This window comes from Triturus cristatus, chromosome 3_1 (genome assembly GCF_964204655.1).
Source record: "Triturus cristatus chromosome 3_1, aTriCri1.1, whole genome shotgun sequence".
In the NCBI taxonomy this organism is placed as follows: domain Eukaryota; kingdom Metazoa; phylum Chordata; class Amphibia; order Caudata; family Salamandridae; genus Triturus; species Triturus cristatus.
This window is the reverse complement of record NC_140583.1, coordinates 358,145,128-358,169,584: the sequence shown is the minus strand read 5'-3', so window position 1 is coordinate 358,169,584 and position 24,457 is coordinate 358,145,128.

Sequence of the window (24,457 nt, the reverse complement as noted above, 5' to 3'; positions counted from 1 at the left end):
TCACAATCTGCGCACTTTTCTCACGACCATGCAGGAGGTTGATAGTTCTCTTCCCGCCATGGCTGGCTTTTTAGACGCGACCAAAGCATTTGATACCCTTGAGTTGCCTTATTTGTTTACTCTCCTCTCTCGCATTGGCATCAGTCCCCTCTACCTAAAAAAAAATGCCTTATTGTACTCGGCTCCAACTGCGAGACTGAGAGTCAATGGACAGGTATCCCCAGCCATCCCAGTGGCCCGAGGCTCTCTTTCGCCTCTCATGTTCACGGTGGTGACTGAGTCGCTCGCGGCCAGACTCCGGCAGCATCCTGCTAGGCGAGGATTGGACTTCACTCCCAGAGTGATTTTAGTTTCCATGTAAGCTGACGATGTGACCCTGTACGTCCAACATCCAGCCAAAAATTTGGACCCACTCATCCAGGATGTAATCCGCTTTGGAGGGGTGTCAGGTGTCTCCATAAACCGGGGAAAGTCAATCATGTTTCTGCTTACTGCAGTCACTGACCCATTTCAATCGGAATTCCCGCGTCAGTGGGTAAGCTCCCTGGTAAAGTACTAGGGAATCTGGCTCAGTTGGAACTTAGACGAACTCTGGAGCCACAACTATGGCAGGCTCATGGAGTGGCTGGAAAGCAGACTGAGCAGGTAGAGGTCACTTCCCTTATTCCTTGCCGTAGCCAAGATAGTGGTCCTCCCCAAGTTTCTTTATGTCTTTACCAATTTGCCACTTCCCCTCACTGCTTGTTCCGGCGCTGACTATGCTTGAATCTGATAATGTTGGCATGGGCGGGCAGACAGCCCGAGTGACTTGGGAGACTCTGCCGTTTGACCAGGGTGGGATGGCAGCCCCGGACATATGGAGCTGTATTATACCTGTGCTCAGGCACAATTTGCCTATCATTGGGTATTCCCTCCCCTTTTCATGGTGCACACTGCCCCGGAAAGTGTATGGGCGGATCCGGTGCCCCGACATACGGCGCTATTCGGACCACAAGGGAGACCCCTAGCCAGGGTTGATACTGTGGGTTGCAGAGTGTGGGCATGGTGGGAGCTCAGATGCAGAGCGCGACTGGAGACCACATTCGCCCCCTCGATCCCACTCATTAGACACCCGGGGCTGCCCTTCACTGCTGAGGTGGGGGTAGGTCAAACACTGCGAGGGCTTCAGTTAAGCACAATGGGGCAGGCGTTCCGCAATGGGGTGTTTGCTACCATCGACGAGGCATTAGGCAAAGAGCATATAGGGATGCTGGATAGGTTCACTTACTATCAATTAAGAGCAGTGCTGCACACATTATATGAATCCTTCCCAGTGGCACTGCCAACATTCCAGGTGCTGGAGGACTTCCTAGAGAATCCCTGGCTGCGAAAGCTCATCACCCGACTCTACTCGGGCATGCAGCGTACCTCCCCGATATGTGTTCCCCCTGCGCAGCAAGAGTGGGAGAAGATCCTGGGGGCCTGCTTGAGGACGGCACATGGACTAAGTGTTGTGCACAGCTGAAAGAAATGTCACCTAATTACAGATTGCGGCTGTTTCATTTTAAATGTATTCATAGACTGTACAGGACCCCTGTCTGGCTGTACAGAGCTGGTCTGAGTGAGGATGCGAGGTGTGTACATTGCCGAGCCCCGGAGGCCTACTTTATTTACTTAGCCTGGGAGTGCCCCGCGGTGATGAGGTACTGGGAACTTATTTTTTAGGTGCTGGGCCTGCTGACAGACGCTATAATTGAACGCTCCCCCTTGGTGGCCCCGCTGGGGTATGTGCGTAGCATAGCTGCTGATCACAGGAAACTGGTGGCCATGTTGTTACTCTTGGCCAAGAGAAGGGTGACGATTTATTGGGGCTGCAGGCGTAGTCCGAAGGCAGTGAAGTGGCTCAAAGATGCTGCATTTTACCACAATCAGTTGTTTGACTATTGGGAATTGATGCCTGCACAGTCTCGACCCAAAGACATATGGGCGCCACTGCAAAGTTACCTAGACTCCTTATCCCTGAGCAGCGGAGATGGTGTGGTGGTGGTAGCATAGACACAGCGCTTTGGCTAAACGTCACAACCGTAGCCAGGTGGCAGTATAGATGCAACTAGAAAGTCCCATCTTCAGTTGGGCCAAAGAGGAGTCCCACCCTGTAATGAAAGAGCCACTCTTGTGGTTTGGCACCCTATGATGACCTTGGACTACCATCATTTTAACTGAGTTTAGTGTGTTATTTTACCCTAGCATTAATGTAGGACGGTCCTGCATATGTCTGCTTCTCTTCTGTCTTGTACTCTTGCTGTCTTTTAGTGGGAGCTGTCACGGAGTAGAACAGTACTATTGGCTTTCACATGGCCTCACGTCATCTTAGTTTCTGACCTTTCCTTGCTTCTTCGTGCACAGCAGTACTTGTAAGTTGTTTGGGGTTATGTGAATTATAAGTGCTTATTATTGGCTTTGACATGGCCTCATGTCATCCTTTTTCTCTGGCTTTGCCTTGCTGCTCGCATGTAGCTGCAAAGTGGGGAAGGCATGTTTCTGCTCCTCACTTGTTTTTCGCTCTTCACTGACCAGAGTGAACTGGATATTATCTGTAGAATGTAAAACTCTGCCTCGAAGTCAAAATATGGGAGCTTGGCCAGCCTCCGTCTTGGCCTTGACGCAGACTGGTACAGCCAGCTTGGTTCTTTCTCATGAGAAGGGGGCGAGGTTTTCTAGAAGCTTCATCTTACGTTTAGTAATGGTATGAAAGCTGGGAGCCTTCGAAGGCCAGGTGAAAGTTCACCACAGAATAGACGAATTGCTGTGAAGGTGACGGAACTCCTTCCTGGTCTGTTGAAGGGCTTCCCCAGCTTGAGTTGGCAAGGCTGATGCAACTGCAGTCGGTGGGGTGTTTCTAACCATTTATATATATATTTTCTACTCTTTGCTACTTGTACATACTGCAGTCTATTTCAATTGTTCATTTACTCATTCACTTGCTATTTGGGAGTCTGCCATTACTGATATATTCGGCCTGCCTTTCTAAAATATATTGCATTAATAAATGTGTGTGTCATTTCAAATGCACCTGGATTCGTTTTCTTGCCTCGCCTAAAGGGAGTGCTGCGTCCTTTTCCTCATCTTTAGGGGGTGCTACTAAAAGTGTATATTATTTAAAGGTGCAATGGTATATTTGCCTCCAGAGTGGGAATGCAGGGTTTGGGTGTGTCCTTTTAGCGAAAAGCACATTCATTACACCCCCCCTCTGAATCTCCGCTAAAACTTTCTGTCTTTTCCTTTCTAACTCTATCCTTTTACTTCTTATGGTGGGCGCGGAGCCCTGAATTATCTCTTGGGAGGACTGTTGCTATAGAGTACAGAAGGACATGTAAGGAGATGGACACTCTGCTCCGACATAATACCCAGGACCATGCAACATCACTTCCCGATGTCACTCTGTTATTGTTAAGCTCGCCAGAAAACATGTAAGGAGCAAAGTTGTAGCTCAGTTTCTTCATCCCTGTATTTGTGCACTCTCTTGAAAAATACAATAAAAATAACTTTTAAATAAATACATAATATGAACAGAGGCTTGCTACCCACAAATTGTTAGAAAAGGAACTTATAATGGGAGCCCTCTTTACACTAGTAGACCGCCCATTTAAAGTCTGGTACACCAATAAAAGGACAGAACAAATGACTACAGCAATATGTAAGAAATACGTTGTTTGGAATAAAAATCAATTGTCACGTCATTCCTTTATACGAAGAACAAGTTCCATTTGTGGCTGAGAGAAGTAATACAGCTTGTAGCAGGAGGCGGGAGCAAGGGGGCAGACACCCAGACAGCGGCAAGTCCCAGGCCCCCCTCCACAACCGGCCTGTGAAAGGCAAGGGAGACACATAATGCACTAGATAAGTGAAGCAGCACAATCATTCACCACAGACCCACCATATTCACGAACAGCAAATGAGGGCGGGGCTTTTGTGCAAGTCCCACCCAGCTAGTGCTCCCCATGAGATAGGTAGGCGTTTTTATACCGCCACAGTACACCAAAAAAGCAAAGGACAGTTCACAAATAGGAATGCATTTGAAGGGGGAACCAAATGTTAACATTCACACTGCTTCACAATACAGTTGAGAAATGAAAAGTCAAATATGCATGTTGTGAGGCGATGAGAGTATGTACTGGCATACCTAGGTGTGGTGGCATCAAAACCAATGAATTAGAAAATGGGGCCTGTCCAGAGCAATGTGGCTCACTCTCGCTCCAGCTATGAGAAACTCCCTGGTACAGGAGCCTAGAAGTCATAAACCATCTTCAGAAGATTTGCCCCAGTCTGAACCCATGTACATTTCATATGCACAATATAAAATTGCTGCATAGTGGGCAAAACCATCCAGGCTACCAAAACATGCCCACCAAGAAGGACTCCAGCCATAGAGTTCTTTAGGCTGTATCCATCACTGCACTTTGTAACCATCTGGGCACAGCAGGGTATAACTGCAAGGGGACAGGGTTGATAGGATGGCCCACAGAGACTTCAACTGGAGCATCTTATCCCAACCACTCCTAACTATAGACATCAAACAAATAGGAGGATGCTGCAAATGCTAGGTTCATTGATGGACCCCAGTGAGGGTGAGTAGGATTGACATTCTCTGCATTTCAAACTAGAGTTTTCTGGTCGTAGAGGTGGGCCCTAACTCATAAGTGAGGACTGAAATGACGTTGGAGAGGTAGAGTTAATGGTTTTTACACTCATGCTGATAGGTTGAGCCTTCCACAGCACAGGGGCCAGACTGGAGAAGGCACAGCCTCCTTTCCTGCCTTTCTGAATCCAGGGGACATGATGTAAGAATAGATCAGTAGAATGGAGTATGCAGGTGTGACCAGTTCTCTTCAGGTTATTTTGAAGAATCCAGGTTTTGGGACAGTAAAACATTGGGTCTCATTCACCAAGGTAAATGTGGTGAAAAAACATATGTTTATGACCAAGTTTATCTTTTTTACGTTTACTTGGAAACCACAAACGGAGTTCTAGCGGGTGTAAAGCCATTTCATACTGTGATTTTCTCAGGCCAAAATGCGGAGACATATGCAGAAGTAAATCACGTTGAAGAGGTGGGAAGTAGTAGTTTCAAGGCATGGTTTTCTTGCAATTTTGGGAACGTTTGCAAACATACATTTGTGGACATTACTTAACTCTGGTTCAAATCATTTCGATTGTGCAAATGGCTGAAGATTTACGCAGCAGGAGTAACTCCCCTACCAGACTGAAAATGGCAAGGAATCACCCTCAGAAGTCACATTACATTCCAGAAAATGTGCCTGGAGACCTGCACCTGGCTTATCTTCACAGTGTAAACCAACTTATTACTGTGGATTTCTCCACTACAATTGTGGAAAATGAAATGTTAGTAAACCCCTCTGAAGGTGTTGGAGTGGAGAATCCACGGTGTGCTTTGCCATAGAAGTCTAGGAATGCCCACATACATACACGATTGTGCCCATTTCTAATCTCTGATCTAACATCTTTCTGCTCTAGAAATGATTGGCGGTGTACTCCAACCATTTCCAAGTGACTCCTCTTCCAGGGTAGAAATGGGAATGGATCCTCCTAGACTTGCTGGGGTGCCGGAAAAAAGTTTTCTCTACAAGAAATGTTTTTTTTTCCACACAGAGAAAAGATAGGGGAATTTGCACAGTCTACATATTCAATCAAGAACTACATGGCTTGCCATAGGTGTGTTTTGTTCTTATCTATAACCCTCTAAAGGAGACACCTGTCACCTTCTACATGTAACTTGTGTAGGGCGGGAAATTGGCTACTAAAAGAGTTTCCTCTGGCAATTTCGAAAGGCACTTGACAGACCTACTTTGTCTTGACAGAGCATAGCCAAAAGAATTTGCAAGAGACACATTTGCAATCCAAATGCCACACACATCAGATCTTTTCTGGACCCTCTGAATAATCGACTAGGCCACCTCTTTGAAGTCTTAAACTGGACAATAATGCACCACATAAATTGACTATCAAAGATGTTGAAGAAAAAATGTAATCCAGTAAACGCTGTCTGTAATCCTCTGCAAATTATCAGTGTATTTAGTACATCTGGGATACCAGATCGAGAGCAAAAAGTTTCTGATTTCTGAAAACTATTGACTATTAAATTTTTAAACCAATTGTATTGCCTATTGATAAAAACCGGACCCATTAATTATTGAGTATTGTACCATTTCAGCCAAGTATCTTCTCTGCTGAAGAAACCCTCAGTCAGCTTAATAATCTCCATGGGCTTCATTTCCTCACAAAGATCATTTAAAGCTGAATAGATTTGCCACAGAAACAATATATCAGTGACAATCAACTTCTAGACAAATTGTAATCAGTTTCAGACTGGTTTGTAGTAGAAAGGCCCTTATATTTTAGGGTGAGGATTGTGTGCTTAGCGTGCTGGGTAGCAGTAACTCATAGCTACTAGTTCTTCCTATGGTGTTCTCTGACATGGTTAATCATTTCACCCAAGTCCACATACGATGCATGAACAGTGCTGCTGTCGTGCATAAGTGGTTGGTAACTTATTTGACTAATCGATGTCAGCAGATCAAAATCGCCTACTCCTTTTCCAGTCCCATAACTTGTTGCAAAGGTACCATAAGGTTCTATTTTGGCTCCTAATCCTTTTAATCCCTAACTACAACTGTAGTAAGAACTACAACTGTTTGATGTCGTTTTTACCATCCCAAACACTCAGAGAAACTACACATGATGTGGTAATCTAACATGTAGTCATCAATGAGCTACTTTGCCCCTGTGGCGCGGTTGCAAATCTGTAAATCTAAGAGTCTGATGAGTGTGAAAACACCGGAGGTAGGCGATCACACACATAGTGTTATTTGCTTCTTCAGTCGCTCTCCGTCTACCACAGCGAAGGAATAGTGAAGAATCTTTAACACATCACCATGATAGCAGTCAGTCTAGCTCTCAAGTGTTCACATCTCCTGGTGTTGCAGTACACTCATCCAGATTAGGGCCCCTGGTCCTTGATAGTCAGACAGGATCCTAAACAATTAACATTTAAAAGTGGGTGTCCTCTCCTTTGCGTGGTTTCCAATTGTGTCAAAGTCTTGTTTAACGATGCAAGTGTTACAGGTATTTGTATTCATCAGATGTAGTGAGACTTGACTGTGGTAATTCCTAAATAAGTTGCCCACTGAAATTGCCCATCAGACCACAAAGCGCGACCCTCTGTGCAGCAGATAGATTCATCATGAAGTGTGTTTCAGGGTTCCTCGCTGTCTCTGATTCTTCTTCAGATCTGTATTGAAATTAATAAGGTTGTTTGGTCTGTCGGCCTTATAATATGCTATTGACTCTGAGTTGCAATTTCACTTAGATCAAAACACCTCACTCTCTATGACTGATTTTAACACTTGCCTCAAAAAGACTCAAGCATGGGCGAGGTTGAACTTTCTGACATTAAACAATTACGTTTCTACTCATTGGAAAAAACCCTCATAGATGGAATACCACTTTCCGGCCTACCTTTATGCCCAGACCAATCGCCACAGGCCTGGCATGGTCCAATGATTACAACCTGCCTTGTGCTCTTCAAGTCAATAGAATAATTCCAGCTTGTTTTATTTAATTCAAGCAATCCAATAAGGTTCCATATATGTACCTACCTGACTACTCTCTAAAAGCTCGAAATGGTTCCGAATTTTGCAGTGAGAAAGGCCCTTGGATTACAATTATATGACCACATCACAGAGGCAACAACAACATCTTTACTGGTTTGGCTTACCATAAACTCTGACAAATCGTTTTTCTCAGCTCGCTTTAGTCAAGCACATTACCAACAGAATATTGTGTTCTGACTTTGAGCTTTTGTTTAGAGTGCTGACAATTAAGCACTCAGGAGCTGGTGGCAGGTCCATCAGGTTCCTTAGGCCTCCAGTCTGCAATAACCTACCATCCTATTTACACCAAATCCAAAATCACTTGTATCTCTGAAAGTCTTTGAAAAATCATGTTTTTTTTAAAAAGACGATTGAAAGACATTGGTTGTTTTCTTTTGTCTTTGACATAACTCCAAGACGCTCTTTTGAGTAAATGTTTCACTTTTTAAGTCTAATCCAGTCTGATGTGATCCAATGTAACCACTGGTACTCAAAACAAGCATTGGTAAAGCCAATAGGTCTCACCTATGTGAGAGATACTGGGTTTGTCAATGTCTTTTAGCCATGTTATACAGCAGCATGGCTAAAAGTTAGTGGTGTGGCATAGGACGTAGTAGTGTAGATGAGAGTGGAGTAGAGTGGCGTATAGTAGAGTGGCATAGTGTGGTGTAGAACAGAGTGACGTAGAGTGGAGTGGAATAAAGTAGCATGATGAAGAGTATAGTGGTTTGCACAGAGTGGAGTGATGTAGAGTGCCATTGAGTGGAGTGGCATAGCATAGTTTGGCATAGAGTACAGTGGCGTAGAGTACACTGGAATAGAGTTAAGTGGGGTGAGTGACATAGAGTGGGTGAAGTAGAGTGGTGTGGAGTGGCATAGAGTGGTATAGAGTGGAGTTGTGTAGAATGGCATTGTGTAGAATGGAGTGCTGTAGATTAGAGCTGTGAAGAGTAGAGTGGCCTATAGTAGAGGAGAGTGGTGTGGAATGGTGTAGATTGGAGTGGCAAAGAGTGGCATGGTGTGTGTGGAGTGGAGTGGAGTGGAGTGTGCCATGGAGTAGAGAAGAGTAGCGTAGAGTGGAGTGCCACAGATTGGCATTGTGTGCCATATAATGGAGTGGGGGGTGGGGTCAAGTGGTGTTTAGTAGAGTGTCATAGCATACATTGGGGTAGTAGAGTGGCATAGAGGGCAGTGGAGTACAGTGGTGTGGAGTGGTGTAGAGTAGAGTGGCATGGTGTACAGTGATGTAGGGTGGCACTGTTGGCAAGAGTAGAGCGGTGTAGAGAAGAGTGGAATGGCGTGAATGTGGCATAGATAGAGTGTCATGGAGTAGCTTAGATTAGAATGGCGTAGAGTGAAATGGTGTAAACTGGTGTAGAGTGAAGTGACTTATAGTAGACTATCATAGACTTGAGTGGCATAGAGCAGTACAGATGTGGGTGTAAGTAACTAAAGTGTTAATAGAGAAGCAAATCGGGTGAAAGCAACATAAATAAGCAGCTGTTTGCCTATGTTAAAAGTAGGAGAGCACATTGCACCGCCAGGAATAATACTGAAATGCTCAATAAATTAATCAATTAGTACATTGCAAAAAGACGAGCAAGAACAAAGCGAGGAAGAATGCATGTACTTGGTCCATGCTCCAGGGAGGAGCTAACACAAGAAAGAAAAGGAAGCCCACGGGAGCTCAGCAATCAAAAATTTGCAAATGAGAGTGACATCTAAAACAACTAATGGTCTACTTTAGGCAGGGTGTAAGTCCACTGAATTGTAAACAATATGCCTCACAGCACAGCACATGAACTTGTAGGCTAGATCTAAAAAAGGAAATTATGGCTCAATAGATTTTGGTTTATGAAAACAGAATTTGGAAATCAATCCATCGTGCATATTTTCACCACCTCTACTCTTGTCACATGCAAGAAAGATCTTAACATACTTCTCTTTTAAAGACATTTCCAATCTAGATACAGCTACACTGTTTCGGTGATAACTGGCACCTTTAGGAACTTTATCTGATTGTCAATCTCTCCTCCCGGACATGGAATTTGTCTCCTTTTACCTTCATGCACTCTTCGTTGTTTCTGCTGCACTCATAGCCTATTTTAATCTCTTCTCTTTCTTATCTCCTCCATCATCTTGATTCAACCCTTCTTGTTCATACCATGTTATGTGTTTTAGAGTAATCTTCATTGTAATCCTTTCACCTGTTACCTTTTCCTCAGTCATCTCTGGTGTACCTACCTGAATTCATGCTCGCACCGTCTATGTAAGTCTTCCAAATATGACCTAATAGTTTTCCCTTCTGTTCTATATCATATGTATATTTTCCCTCTCAGGTATACATTTCTCTTTTTGTATCATCTTCCCATTCTGTCTTTACAGCACATTAGTAAATATGTTTACATCACCATGTTTCCCAGATTAAATGTATTGATGCCTTATTACAGTTGATGTGCAACTATTTTATATTAAAGCAGCCCTATGTCTAAATGTACTATTTGCCTGTACTAATTGTGTGTGTGTGTGTGTGTGTTTGTGTTGTGTCTTTATTACTGTACACCTTGATTCATTTTTATTAGTAAAACGTTCTAATTCCCAAAGGCTGCATTCGCTGAATATAAATCTGCAAAAATAAATAAACAAGGGTATGAAAATATGTACTGCATGATTGGCTGTGCCTTAAAGGCTGATCTGTGTCTATTTTATCAATGTGAGTTCATACCAGTCAGCACTCTCAGCGGTCTGTGCTTAGACCCTTATAGCTGACACATGAGTGAACGTACAGTGCCTTTTACTTCACAGGCAGGACTGATGAAGATGTCCCACAAATGCCCATTGTGCCTGCTGTGTCTCGGGACATACCATGCCTGTGGTAGTTACTTCAGCAGAATGATGCAGCCCCGCTTATAAAGCGGCCCTTTGCATTGTTATGAGAATATATAAGTTCGTTTAAAGTTTACTGCTATGGACTTGCAGTCTCGAGGCGCTGTAGATGGCAAGCAGGAATGTTATCTTATTCCAATAGTGTTCATTGTGTCAAAAGGATGATAACTGTGGATCTGCCAGGATTCAACCCTAGGGCCTTAGGTTTCCTACAGATTTCATCAGTAGGTAGTTAACCTACCGAGCTCTCACCTCCCTGCGTGTGTCTTCCATGCAGCCTCTAGTGAAAGGAACCCCAGACATGCAACTCCATACACACGTGTAAATCACAGCAGATTCATTGATTTGACAAGATCTCATGCTTCAAAGAAATCCTGTGCGCACCTCCCATTCGCAATATCAAACCTTCCATAAAAATCTTCTGGGGAATTTTTTTATTGTGCATTTAATGAACAACTCGCCCCAAAGAACGGCCGAGGGCTCTACAGAGAAATTACTTTATTGTAACTGGAGTTGAGAAGTATGTGGCTCTGTGCATAAATCAAGTGTGTGTGCCTGGACCTGCTTAAGATCAAAAATACATGAACCTAGATTTGATGGGGAGTGGAAACAGTTGATCTTTACATTACAAATATTTACATTTTGAAGCACAGGAAGATAAAGTGATTTGCTCAGAATTGCATCTTTTTTTTTTTTACTTAAGTGCAGAAGCCTGGATTAGAACTCATGTCAGGGTCAATGCTACAAAAACTGTGGCGCAAGAAACGATGGGAATTTGTGTAACGATCTTTTGACCCACTGAACTATTTTTCAAACCGATTTATGTACTGACTGGTCGTTTAATAAAATAACGAATAGGAAGGGGTTGCAGAACTTCTGGCAAATGAACATGTATTAGGTGGGTCACACATAGTTTCTCCCTCCATTGACTACAAAGACACAGATGGTGGCATGCAAGGGGCAGGAGACCACAATGCCTGCCTTTGCATGTCAAAACTGAAAAGCTTTTGTCCATGAAGAAAAGAGGTGTTCTGTTAGAAAAAAGTTTTCATTTTCGAAAATTACAGTGCTTTTTGGCATTAGCCCCTGGAACACTCCCTATTAGGCCCGAAGCTGCCACCCTAGTTCGCACAGGGAAATGAGTCCAAGTGCCCCCTTCTCTGTTTTAAATGAGTTACCACCCCAATTTAGGAGCCAGTAGCCTATCAATGACTGGCGACCGGAAATCCTTTCACAAACCATTGATACAAAGGGTACCGATTTGGTACTTGCAAGGGATCCCCAAAACACCCCCTTCCAAATACCAAACCAGTAGCTATTTCTAAATTGGAAAATGGGTTTAGTACATTTCTACAAGGGCGTTGTGGTTTCAAACCCTGAAATGTAGCGATTCGCAGGGTCTGTGACCGCAAAACGCCTTCGTAAAACTGGCCATTAGCTGGTAGCCTGAGTCACCAATCGATAATTCATGTCACAAATTAATATGTATTATTTATTCATATGATAAAAGTAACCTATGCCCGGTCATGTGTGAATGAACAAGCAGAAACCACAGATAATCGTAGTCTGTCACTGAATCTAAAAATGTGTGCAATATTTGATACTATATCTTCACTGTTTGTCTCTTCCAAGATGTGTGATTCTTCAATGCGTTGTGTGTGATACACATTTCCAGTTGATGGAGGCCTCAGACACATGTTGTTACATCACACTTGTACAGACTCCATTTTAAGATACCCTCAAACCTCATGCCTCACTTCTAATGAGGGATAGGTAGTGAGATGTGAAGGATGAGGAGTGAGTATTAGGAATGACGGATGAGGAACCAGGTATGAGTATTTGAAGAGTAATGGATGAGGAGTAAGAAATGAGGGATAACAAATGGTAAGTGAGAGATGAGGAGCAAGGATGCCGTAAAGTACATAACGCATGAAGGCAGTGAAGGGCGGGATAAGGAGAGAGAAATGAACCAAGACTAGTGAGGAATGTGGAAAAACGAAGTCTAAGCAATGAAGCACGAGGCATGAGATGTGAAGAAGAAGCAAGGATGAGCGGGTAGAGGAGGTCTGCGAAGGGAGGGACGAGGAGCGGGGAATGAGGAACGCAGAGCAAGGGCTAAGGTGTGAGGGGGACATAATACAGAATGACTGACGAGGTCTGAGGGATGAGGAGGGACAGAAAAGGAAAGATCAATGAGAAATGAGTTTATGAGGATTGAGGTAGAAGAAGTGAAGAATGAGGAGCGAGAGACAAGCAGAGAAGAGGTCCTTCAAAATGATGCCCTGTATTTGTCATGTTCACAGAAATGTGTCACCAGTACACCATTCATTTGTACTAATTAAGAGAAAGTGGTAACCGAATCCACTCTTGTGCGTGCTTATTTGTTACCTTGATGCTATCAAGGATGTCATTACATTCCGGATATAGTAAGTGTGGATGTGTCGTCTCCGCATGGATTGAATTTCTGAAATGTGCCTGCGTGTTCAGTAACTTGTCACTCCTGAACAAAATGTCAGTGTCTCCAACTCGTTTGCATCCTAATCGTTTGGTGGTGAAGTGAAAAAGTGAATGTGGTAAAGATACCTTCGGTGCAACATCCTTCTGAAACGTCTGCTAACTTACATATTGGGTAAGACTTCAAATGTTAAAGACTTAGGGGCACATACATCAAGCCTTTTTGCGTTCGCAAACGGGAATCTGCCCGTTTGCGAAAGCAAAACTTACTTTTCCGATGTACCAAACCTGAGTTTGCGATTCGGTAACCTGTTACCGAATCGCAAAATGGGTTTGCGATTCGATATTAGGAAGGGGCGTGTTTAGGGCGCCCCTTCCTAATACCGAATTGCATTGGTATGTATGAATGTGTTGTGACCGCATTTGGTCATTAAGAGCAGGTAGTGGTCCCATCCAGATTACTATATAACACGTCAGAAGTATTGGGAGGTCCCAATAACTAGGGGGGTAAGAGAGGCAGGATTGTATAGAGTATATCCTCCCATATAGACTAAATGCACAAAAAATACTCTAACAGATCTATAGAGATCTAGTAAAATAAGGGAACAGGGGAAGAGAAATGAGAATACAAGGTTGTGCCTAATACAACCGTGGTCGTGGGGAAACTAAGTCTTTCTTTAAGTTACCCTCACACACCCTAGTGGTGTCATGCTTCATCATCGGGTCACCCAGACCCCTAGAAGTCCGGGTGGGCTCGACCACAGTGTTGGGAGTGCTTTTGATATGTTCTACGACAGAGGGAGTTAACTAGATAAAATACCTGAGACAGATCCCCAGTATCCCTTTATTCTTGGGTCTGTCCGGGTAATTAAAATACTTAAAAAATTGGGTTTTTTAGGAGTGTTATGGTCCTATGACCCTAGAACATATCAAAAGCACTCCCAACACTGTGGTCGAGCCCACCCGGACTTCTAGGGGTCTGGGTGACCCGATGATGAAGCATGACACCACTAGGGTGTGTGAGGGTAACTTAAAGAAAGACTTAGTTTCCCCACGACCACGGTTGTATTAGGCACAACCTTGTATTCTCATTTCTCTCCCATCCAGATTACGCCAGATGGAAAGCAAATGGATAATTAATCTGAGAGCCGTAGAACAGGGCATCAATGTGGATAAAGAATTATTTGTGTTTCTGCCATGTTATCAAAATATGGTTACAATATGAGACAGGATAACCATTAATGCTACCCAAAGCAGTAAAAGAAATTCTCTAAATATGGTGTGGTATTCTGGTTCTAAAATATACCTCTTAGAAGAGGCTTGAGTTTGGGAGTTGCACGTAATGTTCAATAAATAACTTGTGATTCTATTTGTACAGTTTTATCATATACGTATCCAATGCTAATGACTATTTGATGTAGATAAATGTTGCGCTTTATGTTCGCCCCGTTTCTGGAATAACATCCTATCAACTTGTAGTAGTATTCAAGCCGATACTGCTGTCATATGTGAGTGCACATTGTTATTCATGATGAGCAATTTCTTAACATTCAATCAAAGGAACTATTGAATTGTGGTTATATGGATCTGTGCTGTTCGTGCTGACTCTGGATATCGAGATGTAGATACTGTATGATCCAATTGTGGTCTGGGATGATCTCTATGTGTGTCTCTCCACTTTTCTTATTTCTCTTATTTTGCACATACTTGGGTTCCTATATTGGCTTCATTTTCATTTATTAATGAAATGATAGCCATCATATCCTAATGAGTTTCTATACTGGCACCATTCTCATATATCAATGTGTTGGTAGCTAATATACCATAATGAGTCTCTATCTCTCTTTAAACACGGAGTTACATACTTTAGAAGTAACTAGTACTGACTGTTACACTTGTTAGTCATAAATACGGGTAGGGAGAATCATGATTTTAAGATTGGTGATCTGACAGTCAAAAGATAGATGCCTCGCGATATGAGGGACATGACTCAAAGATCAAAGTGATTTTGAAGGCAGAGATAAGGAATTATGTGGCTTATGACAAAGTGATTTGATATCAATCATAATCGCATGCCTTTTATATTACCTGCAAGAATTATTAATACTTGGCTATTTACTAAAGTTTAAACAGTCTACCAACGGATTACCCCCAATGATTAATAATGAAGGAATTTCCCTTCGTTTAGCAGGTGTGACAGTACTAAGATGGCCATCACGGAAAACCTTTCATCCAAGGTGGCGTCCGTTCTTTATTTTTAATATTATCAAGTCGAAAGACCTTAAAAAGATGACGTATGCGTGCGCGACACAGGGAGCTGATACGCAGCCACGCTTGTGGTTCTCGTTGAAACATACGGTAAGAGGGAACGGGGGAGAACATAACTTTCAAGATACCCAACTGAGTTGACGTGATTTAGTGTTGAGAGTTGTATTTAAGCTTTCCCATGTGGGCTGATGGCCGGGTGTTTGTTTCCGTTTTTGATAGATGGAACTTAACATGGTTCCGTGAGAAATACTGAAATCGGGAAGGATGGTGCATATACAAAAGAACAAGCACTTAGGGGAATTTATACTGAAGCCCAAAATTACAGGAGGCATACCGTGATATATTGGTAAGATGCGAATATGTGACCTTATCGGGGGAATGTATTATGCATCAATTGGCTCTAAACATGAACTGGAAGGAAAATTAAGAATTTCCTTTTTCTTATCTACAGATGTAATCACTTAGGGAAATTACTATATGACGGATTTACCGTGAGTCTTATGGTCTAGTTGGAGACATAAGGATAATATTATTCTAGTACCGAGGTGAGAATAACAAGAGGTTTTCCTACATTCTTACTATACTACCACATACTGGTTTGGTAACAGATATACAGGCACATGCATCAAAGTCCAAAATAGCGATTCTTTAGTAGCGATTTTTAAGGAATCGCAAATAACGAATCGCAATTTGGAATGCATGAAAATATTAGCGAATAATCAGCGAATCGTAAAAAATCGCAATCGGTAATTGCGATACCACAAAAAAACTCGCTATTAAAGAAAACCTATTTGCGAGCTCGCAAATAGAGAAATCGCTAATAGCGATTTTGCTTTTAGCGATTTCGCAATTTGCAAAGTCGCGTTTTGATGCATGGTGATGACATCACAACCAGGAAGTCAGCCAGCCCATGTTTCATTCAGTGCTCTGTTGCTGTGAGAGGAGGAAGCAGAGTGCAGGAGAAGGACAGTACTTCAAATAACTCTGACTGCAGACCTGTCCCTTGGCAAAAATGGATCAAACAACATCAGGGGAAAGTACCCCAGGGAGAAAACGAAAACTCAAATTCAGTGAAAAGGAAATAGAGACACTCATTGAGAATGTGGCACTAAGCCATGACAAGCTGTTTGTCAAACTTTCATTGAAAGTCCCAGAGGCACAAAAAAGAAAAAATCTGGCTCAGAATCCAGAGTAAAGTGAATGCCGTGGGGGTCACACACTGCTCAATTGATGAACTGAGAAAGCGGTGGTACGACCTATGCAGCCGGGCAAAAGAAGAATTGGTGAAAGGCTGAAGGAAGCCAAGAGGGCGGAAGGGGGACCACCAATACAGCCTGAGATCACTCCCATGGAGGACCTGGTGGAGTCCACACTCCAGCCTGAAGATGTGGTGGGAGTGATGCAGCTGGACACATCTGGAGCGGCCAACACATCTCAAGGTAAGATGCATGCAAGTGACCATTACAAGAGACATAATTAAATTAGCACATCACCCCAGTTCAGGACAAGTGTATAGAAAGGAAATCCATTCCAGGTTTTCCAGCCACAACCAAGTGCATTATGGGAGACACAGGCAGGTTAGGCAGGTTTGTAGGCAGACACACAATGAGAAGCCAGAACACGTGAATAATGTGTGACAGTCATTAATTTATTCAGAGCAAAATGACGCTTATTGTGACATGACATCACACACAGAAATAATTAAGATTTGCACTGTTTAACATCACAGATGCAGATGAAGAAGAGGCTGAGGAGAGTGACTGCATGGACACCCAGGATACTACGTCTGTGGATGAAGTAGACACACCTGTGGTCCCACAGACAACATCCCGTGCTCCCACCACACGCAGGGCTACAGTTGCACCACTGCAGACCATGGAGACTGAGGATGAGTCCCAAAGAACGCAAGAGACGAGCCAGGCTCAAGGCACCACCACGCCGACACCACAAGCACAGGTCCGGAATGCCACACCCCAAAGCCGGAGGCGCAGGGCAATGTCAAGCATCGCACTGCGGGAGGAACAATCTTCTGATGTCTGGGGTGGTCTGGAGGCCCAGATGCTCCGTGTGCAGCACCTGCAGGCAAAAAACATGCGTTTAGTACAGGCACCAATCAGCAAGATGGCAGGTAACATTGCTGGACTGACTGATTGCGTGAGGGAACTCACTTCAGCTGTGCTTGAGGACAACAGGCAGATGCAGGAGCTGACCAGGGTGATGAAGGCAGGACAAGTGACACAGACAAGACACCATCACCAGTTGATGCAGTGCTTGCATGGCTATACCCGAGCAAACAATCGCATGAGCACTAACACTGCACTGCTGGCCCGTCGGTCCGTCAACATGCAAATTGAGATGTCCCATTGTAGTGGGGATGTGACCTAGGCCCTGGGCCAGGTGACAAATGCTGTTGAACAAATGCATGCTGCCACTGTTGGGGCTGAAAACGTGATGGGTAAGAGGGGAGTGAGGAGGCCTCAAGCGTCAGTAGTCTGTCACTGCCTGTCAACACTAGTAGGAGGCACAATACTCGCAGCTCAACACCCTCCGTCTCCAACTTGAGGGATAGAGAAGAAACAGGCGAAAGGCATCTGGGTGTGCGTGAGAGAAGGAGATAGACTGGCATGTCCAGAAGGCATTCAACAATGGTGAGGTAACCATTGCCAAAGACAATACTGGTGACTGACTATCAAGTCAAATGTGGAGGTCTTTGTATAATTTGGCAGTAATGCTATCCATGTGCTACAGTGCACCTGATATGTGTGCCGCAACACTACAAGATATTTAATTTGTGAAAATTATAGTTAATTCAAAAAAGGCTGTGTATTGTCTTGTCATTACTCACATCAGAAGTAATTTAGTGTGATTTCTGTACGTCTCCTGCGTCCTTCTGCTGCGCTTGCCCCATGTGCTGCATGTTGTTGTGCCCCTTCCTGGTTGTCATCGTCTGACTCGCTGTCAGACACCTCAATGGGAATGCCTCTCCTTGTGGCAATGTTGTGTAACATGGCACATGCGGCCACAATCCTGCAGCATTGTTTGGGTTTGTACTGTAATGCTCCTCCTGTCTCGTGTAGGCATCTGAAGTAGCTCTTTAACAGCCCAAAGGTGCGCTCAATGATGTTCCGGGTGGAGAGGTGCGCAGCATTGTACCTCTGCATGTTGGGGGTTTTTGGATTGAGGTATGGCGTCATGATGTAGTTATGCACGGCGTAAACGCTGTCACCTACAGGGAGTAAGCAAAGTGTCAGTGACGGAAAATGCATTGGCATACGTACAATGTCTGTGAGGAATCATAACACGTGTTTACTAAGCAGATGTCCCTCTCTGAATTCACCTCTGAGCAGACGAGTGTGCATGCCACTCTGGCGAAATATGTAGGAATCATGGGCGCTTCCTGGGTATTGAGCCACAATGTCATTAATTATATATTTCGCATTGCAAACTACCTGTATGTTTAGCGAATGAAAGCATTTCCGATTCCTAAATATGTATTCATTAACTGCTGGTGGACATATTCCTACATGGGTACAATGAACGCAATCTAATATTTGTGGGAAGCGGGCTAGCAGGTAGAATTCCTGTTTGGTCTTATTCAGTTCATGTGCGGTTGTGGGGAAGCTGATCTGGTGGCTGATCCTTGATATCATGGCATTAAGGAATGATTTGAAAATACGTGAAGGTGCGCTTTGTGACACCCCGCCAGCTACATCTACTACCCCTTGAAAACTGCCTGACGCAAGTAGGTGCAGGTAAAATAGGAACTGCACATGGGTGGGTATTGCATTGGTCCTACGAGTTTGACGCCGCAAAATGGGATCCAATTCTCATATTAAGTCAAGGATCCGGGCACTATTAAGCCTATCCTTCTCGTATATTTCCTCATCTGTTTGTCCTAGCAGTGTAATGCGGACTCTGAAGATGCGCTCCTGTATTCTCCTCCTTCTGTGTGCTGCTGCCTGGAGCCTCATCCTCTTCGCCATCAGGTAAAGCGCTGCCATTGTGAAATGTTCAGAGGCATTCTGGGTGTGTTTAAATAGCTTTCTGTTGATTTTCAGCTGTCAGGTATTTTCACTCATGATAACCACCTGGTTGTGATCCTTCTTAAATTGCACTTGCAAAAATGCGAATTTCTATAAAAACGCAATTAGCGAATTTTTATGCATTTCATTGCGATTCTTTAATTGCTCAACGCGGCGCGGGACGCGCTCTTTGAAGACCTTACCTGTGACCTGGCAAACTTGCTGCTGCTATCGCCGTGAGGGGAACGGCCCTGCTGCTGGGGAAATCTGTGCTTGTCACTTCCCGAGGCCACACCGTGAGGGAGGAGAACTACATTACCCAGAGGCCCTGCTGCTGGGCGCCCGGCTGTGAGGAGATCAGCCTGCGCCCAGCCTGTTTAAAACCCACACAGGCTCAACGCGGCGCGAAGGGCGGGCCCGTCCTTGCCCGTCAGAGCCCGGAGGAGTCTGGTCTGGGCCACACCTCCGACAATTGAAAGCAGCCATCGATCGCTGCGCAGGTGAGCGCCACCCGCCCCCATTGTTATTCTATTCTATTCTGACATTGTTACTCCCCTGTAATACTGTTGTATAGCCACTTTGAAAACCATGGGGAAGCGCACTAACGCTACGGTTACGAAATCAACTACTACTTGTATTGAAAATATGTTGGAAAGGGCAGTTAGCATCGTAAGTAATGAAATTAAACTTACGGAGAGGCGGCTATCTCTCGGTCTTGGACAATCTGCTCCACTTATTGCACCACTTACCGGATTCACTGACGAGACTTGTGACCTATCCGCTAACAATTCCATAGCCCCTGCTTCAGTTTCTGAAGCGGCATGTGACATTATAACATCAGATTCACCTGTACCAAACCCTGATGCTAGAAACGTACCGACATCTACTATGGGGGCCAAACGCAAAAGGAAAGTCGGAGAGATTGCAAGCGTGAAGAGAAAACAACCTAGCCGACCCTGCTCTACACGCTCGACCCTAACCTCATGGTTTCACCCATCCACTAATCAAATATCTGAGGACATTTCTCTGGTTGATATGATCTCCCGTACGGTTGGAACACAAACAGACAATAGTCGCCCTTTTTCCACTACTGACAATGATTTTGTAAACAGAGTAATTGATACTAGTTATCTAGTAACTGTTATTACAGATCATATTAAGCCAGTTCTCGATAATTTCCTCTCCTCTTTACAAGACCGTATTAACGGCCTGCTGCTTGTTCAATTTCCTAATCCGGTACCACAGCCTCCGAACGTGGTACCTCAAGCAGTTGCCTATACATGTGACCGTGCCGATATTGGCGGGCGAAATGCTAATATTCTCTCAAATAGTAAATGTATTCCCCAGCCAAATACTGAAGTGACACCCAATCCAATTCCGGGACCTAGTAATTGCGTGACTTGTAATAAGATTCGCACCTGTCTTGATGTGAGAAATATTAGGGATGCCAATAGCCCTTTGGACCGTGTTATTGAAATTTCAGATGGTAATGTATCAAATAACAAGTCACACACCATAAATGTACCCATAAACCAAATAAATAAAATCATACAAGAGGCCGATACTAACCCAAAGCCAACAACTAATCTTGTGGGCAACAAGGAGGTGTTAAACCTGCCCCCTGAGGCATGCCCATACGTCGTAATTTTAGCAGGTGTTCCCCCCTTAAGAGAAGATCAGTTTGAGTCCTGGGAGCAACTACGCTGCAAGTGCGTGGATTGGCTTACCAAACATAAGAGATTCAGGCCCTCATTGATCGGGAACATAATTATGGTACGACGAGTAGGCTGGTTGGGGACTTCACCCAAAGATATCGATGGTGACTGCATTATCATCAATTTTCGACGACAATCAGTGGCTAAAACTATTTTGACACCCCAGATGGAACAGATGGGTCAAGATACTAATATCTGGGCCCTACCTTTAGGTTATTTCTATAAACCTGTATTTGAAGTGCCACCCCGTAATATACATGATTACACTACAACTTATAACAGATTTACCCCGTTGTCGGGCTTGGACTGTCAAGATTGACTGCGTACTCAGTCAGTGAATGCTCCAAGAACTAACGCTACAATCCTAGTACCAACCCAAGATAGTCCCCATGCTCCCATATTGGATATATTAGACACCAGGGAAAATAATCAGACACTTAAAATCTTAAGTTGGAATATAGCTGGTTTGTCATCCAAGCTAAATTTAGTGGATTGGCAAGCATTAATTAATCAGCAGGATGTTGTTATGTTCCAGGAGACTTGGGCAACCCAGGATTTGTATATGGAGGGGTTTGAATGTTTTAATATCTTGTCCCCCATCCCCACATCAGGCAGACCTGCTGGAGGTCTGTCAATTTGGATTAATATTAAGGCAGGTGGTCGTTTCAGAATTATACCTACGAACAGCGACAAATTTCATGCAGTTCTTTATACTAGGGGAGTTTCAATTTATTTGATAAATTTTTACAATGATGATTTTAAAACTGTGCCCAATATGAACTTTTCATCTCTGTTTAATTTTGTTTTACAATTACAATCTAGTACGTGCGATGACCAAATTATGGGTATATGTTTGGGCGGTGATTTTAATGTTAAGATTCACAAAGACATTTTTTCTGCTATCCGACTTGACACACGAGTTCCTCTGAGTCAACGAGGGGAACAACTAGTGAATCTTTTAAGTTCCCATAATTTCCGGAATGTTATGCAGATTGCCGATCCCTCCCCCCCTGACAGTAGCGCAATTCCTACCTATAGAAGCAGAGGCTCCACTTCTATTATTGACTATATATTTGTAACCGCCTCTTTAGAAAGTTATGTGTTAAAGGCAGAGGTGATACAAACTATGCAAAGCGACCATAATCCGATTAGTACTACTCTAAGCTTTTCACGTCGCCCTGCGCATGATTTTGCGCTCGGTGCACGAGATCTGGTGGCATCAAATGACAAACTCAGAGTAGTTTGGCGCAATATTGACAACAACACTTTATTTGAAAAAATGATTAAACACCACTCAAATCTGGTGGACATTTGTTTAACGCCCTGCCTTTATAATATAAAGGTAGTTAACGCCTTTTCAGGGCTATGCTCTGGCATTAAAAATATACTGTCTAAACCAATAAGGGAGCCGAATTATGAGCTTGGTTGGTTTAATGCTGAATGCTCTGCGGCTAATAGAGCATTAAGAAAGGCCCTTGTAAGCAAACCCAGAGTGGCGTCCGCTATATCATCACTCAGGGCAAACTATAAAAAAGTTATAAAACGCAGAAAGGAAGAGCTTACTAATAACAACTGGGCAAATCTTGTGCAGGCTAATGTGTTAAAAAACAGCAAGAATTTTTGGAAGGCAGTTAAGGATATGAAATCTATGGGTAATATCCCCACACCAATTGCATGTAACATTATGAGTGAATCTTGGGAAGATCATTTTAGTAAGATTTATGCTGCCCCAATTTCCAATAATCCCAAAAAAGAATACATATACACTGGTGGGATATTGATTGAACTATATGAGGTCGAAGAAGCAATAACTCAAAGCCTGGGGGGCAAAGCCCCCGGACCAGACGGTCTCCCTATCGATCTTATTAAAAGTAAACCTGATTTTTGGGCGCCACTTCTTACGAATGTTTTTAACAATCTCACCAACTCATCTATCCCAGACACTTGGTCAGTTAGCACTATTGTCCCAATTTTTAAGAAAGGAGACCGATCCAACCCGAGCTGTTATAGGCCAATCTCATTGATTGATAACACCCTAAAAATCCTGGGACGGGTGTTATTTAACAGAATTAATTCATGGGCTGAGGATAACAAGATCCTGCATCGGTCTCAATTGGGTTTTAGGAGTAGGGTCGGCACTGTTGAACAATGCCTGAATCTTCACCTGATTGTCAGTAAATACACCGTAGCTAAGAAAACACCAATGTATCTGGCATTCATGGACCTTACCTCAGCCTTTGATTTTGTAAACAGATCCCAGCTGTGGAAAACCCTTTTAATTCTCGGCCTTGACGACTCATTAGTCTCCTTTTTAGCATATATACACAGAGACCTGAAAGCCAGGGTTCGCATTGGAAGGAACGGTGAGGCCTCTAAGCCAATTGAAATTGGTAGGGGGGTCAGACAGGGCTGTGTCTTGGCCCCCCTCCTATTCATTTTATACATCAATGACCTATCTAAATCTCTACTGCCCCTAACTGAGGACGTCCCTAGCATCGACGGGAATAAAATCCCCGCGCTGCTTTATGCAGATGATGCTGTGCTAATGGGGCGTACCCCTAATGCCCTGAGAGCTTTGGTCAACGGTTTTGTGGAATTTATGGCAACATTAGATCTGTGTACTAATTTTAAGAAATCATTTTTAATGTCATGTGGGACTAAGAAGTATTTTAACCTTTCTATTGTATCTAACTCTACCAGATTGTCTAGCACCAGCACTTTTCCGTATCTGGGCCAGGTCTTTGCATCTAACGGTTTGTGGAATGATCACATTGCCCATTGCAATAGGAAATTTATTAATTCTATTAATACAATTTTCAGGCTACCCAAACCCAAAAACATAGAGGTAGTGCCTGCTATTGTCAAAATTTACAGACAACAATGCATTCCAACCGTTACGTACGGCGCAGAGGTATGGGGGAACACTGCCAGCTCACCTATCCAACGAGAAGAGAACAGGTTTTGTCGCAAAATATTGGGTGCCCCATTTTCCTCATCTACATATGCTTGTCACGGCGAGCTTCACTTATCCTATATAGAGGATTTTATTAAGGCACGCCCGACATTATTCTGGCTTAGGATTTGGAAAAACCCGGCCGCACAACTGACTAGGGAAATTATCCTGGATTGTTTAAAATGTGACAGAGGGCTGGTCATATCATGGTTGGCCGGAGTCCACAAAAGCTTAATTAGCCTGAATTTGGAACATCTTTTTATAAACCCTTTAGCCCACAACCCCCCAAGCATGAAAACTGTGGAAAAACTACTCTATGCATCGTATAAAGAAACTAGGCTAGCAGCTGAACGTAATAAAACCTCAGTTGCTAGATATATGCGAATAGAGCATGTATCCACAGTAATGCCTACATATCTCTTAAAACCTGTTGGCTGTTGGGAACGGGGTCTATTCTTCAGGCTAAGGACCGACACCATGAAATACTTACTGTCTTTTCCAACTGGCTAT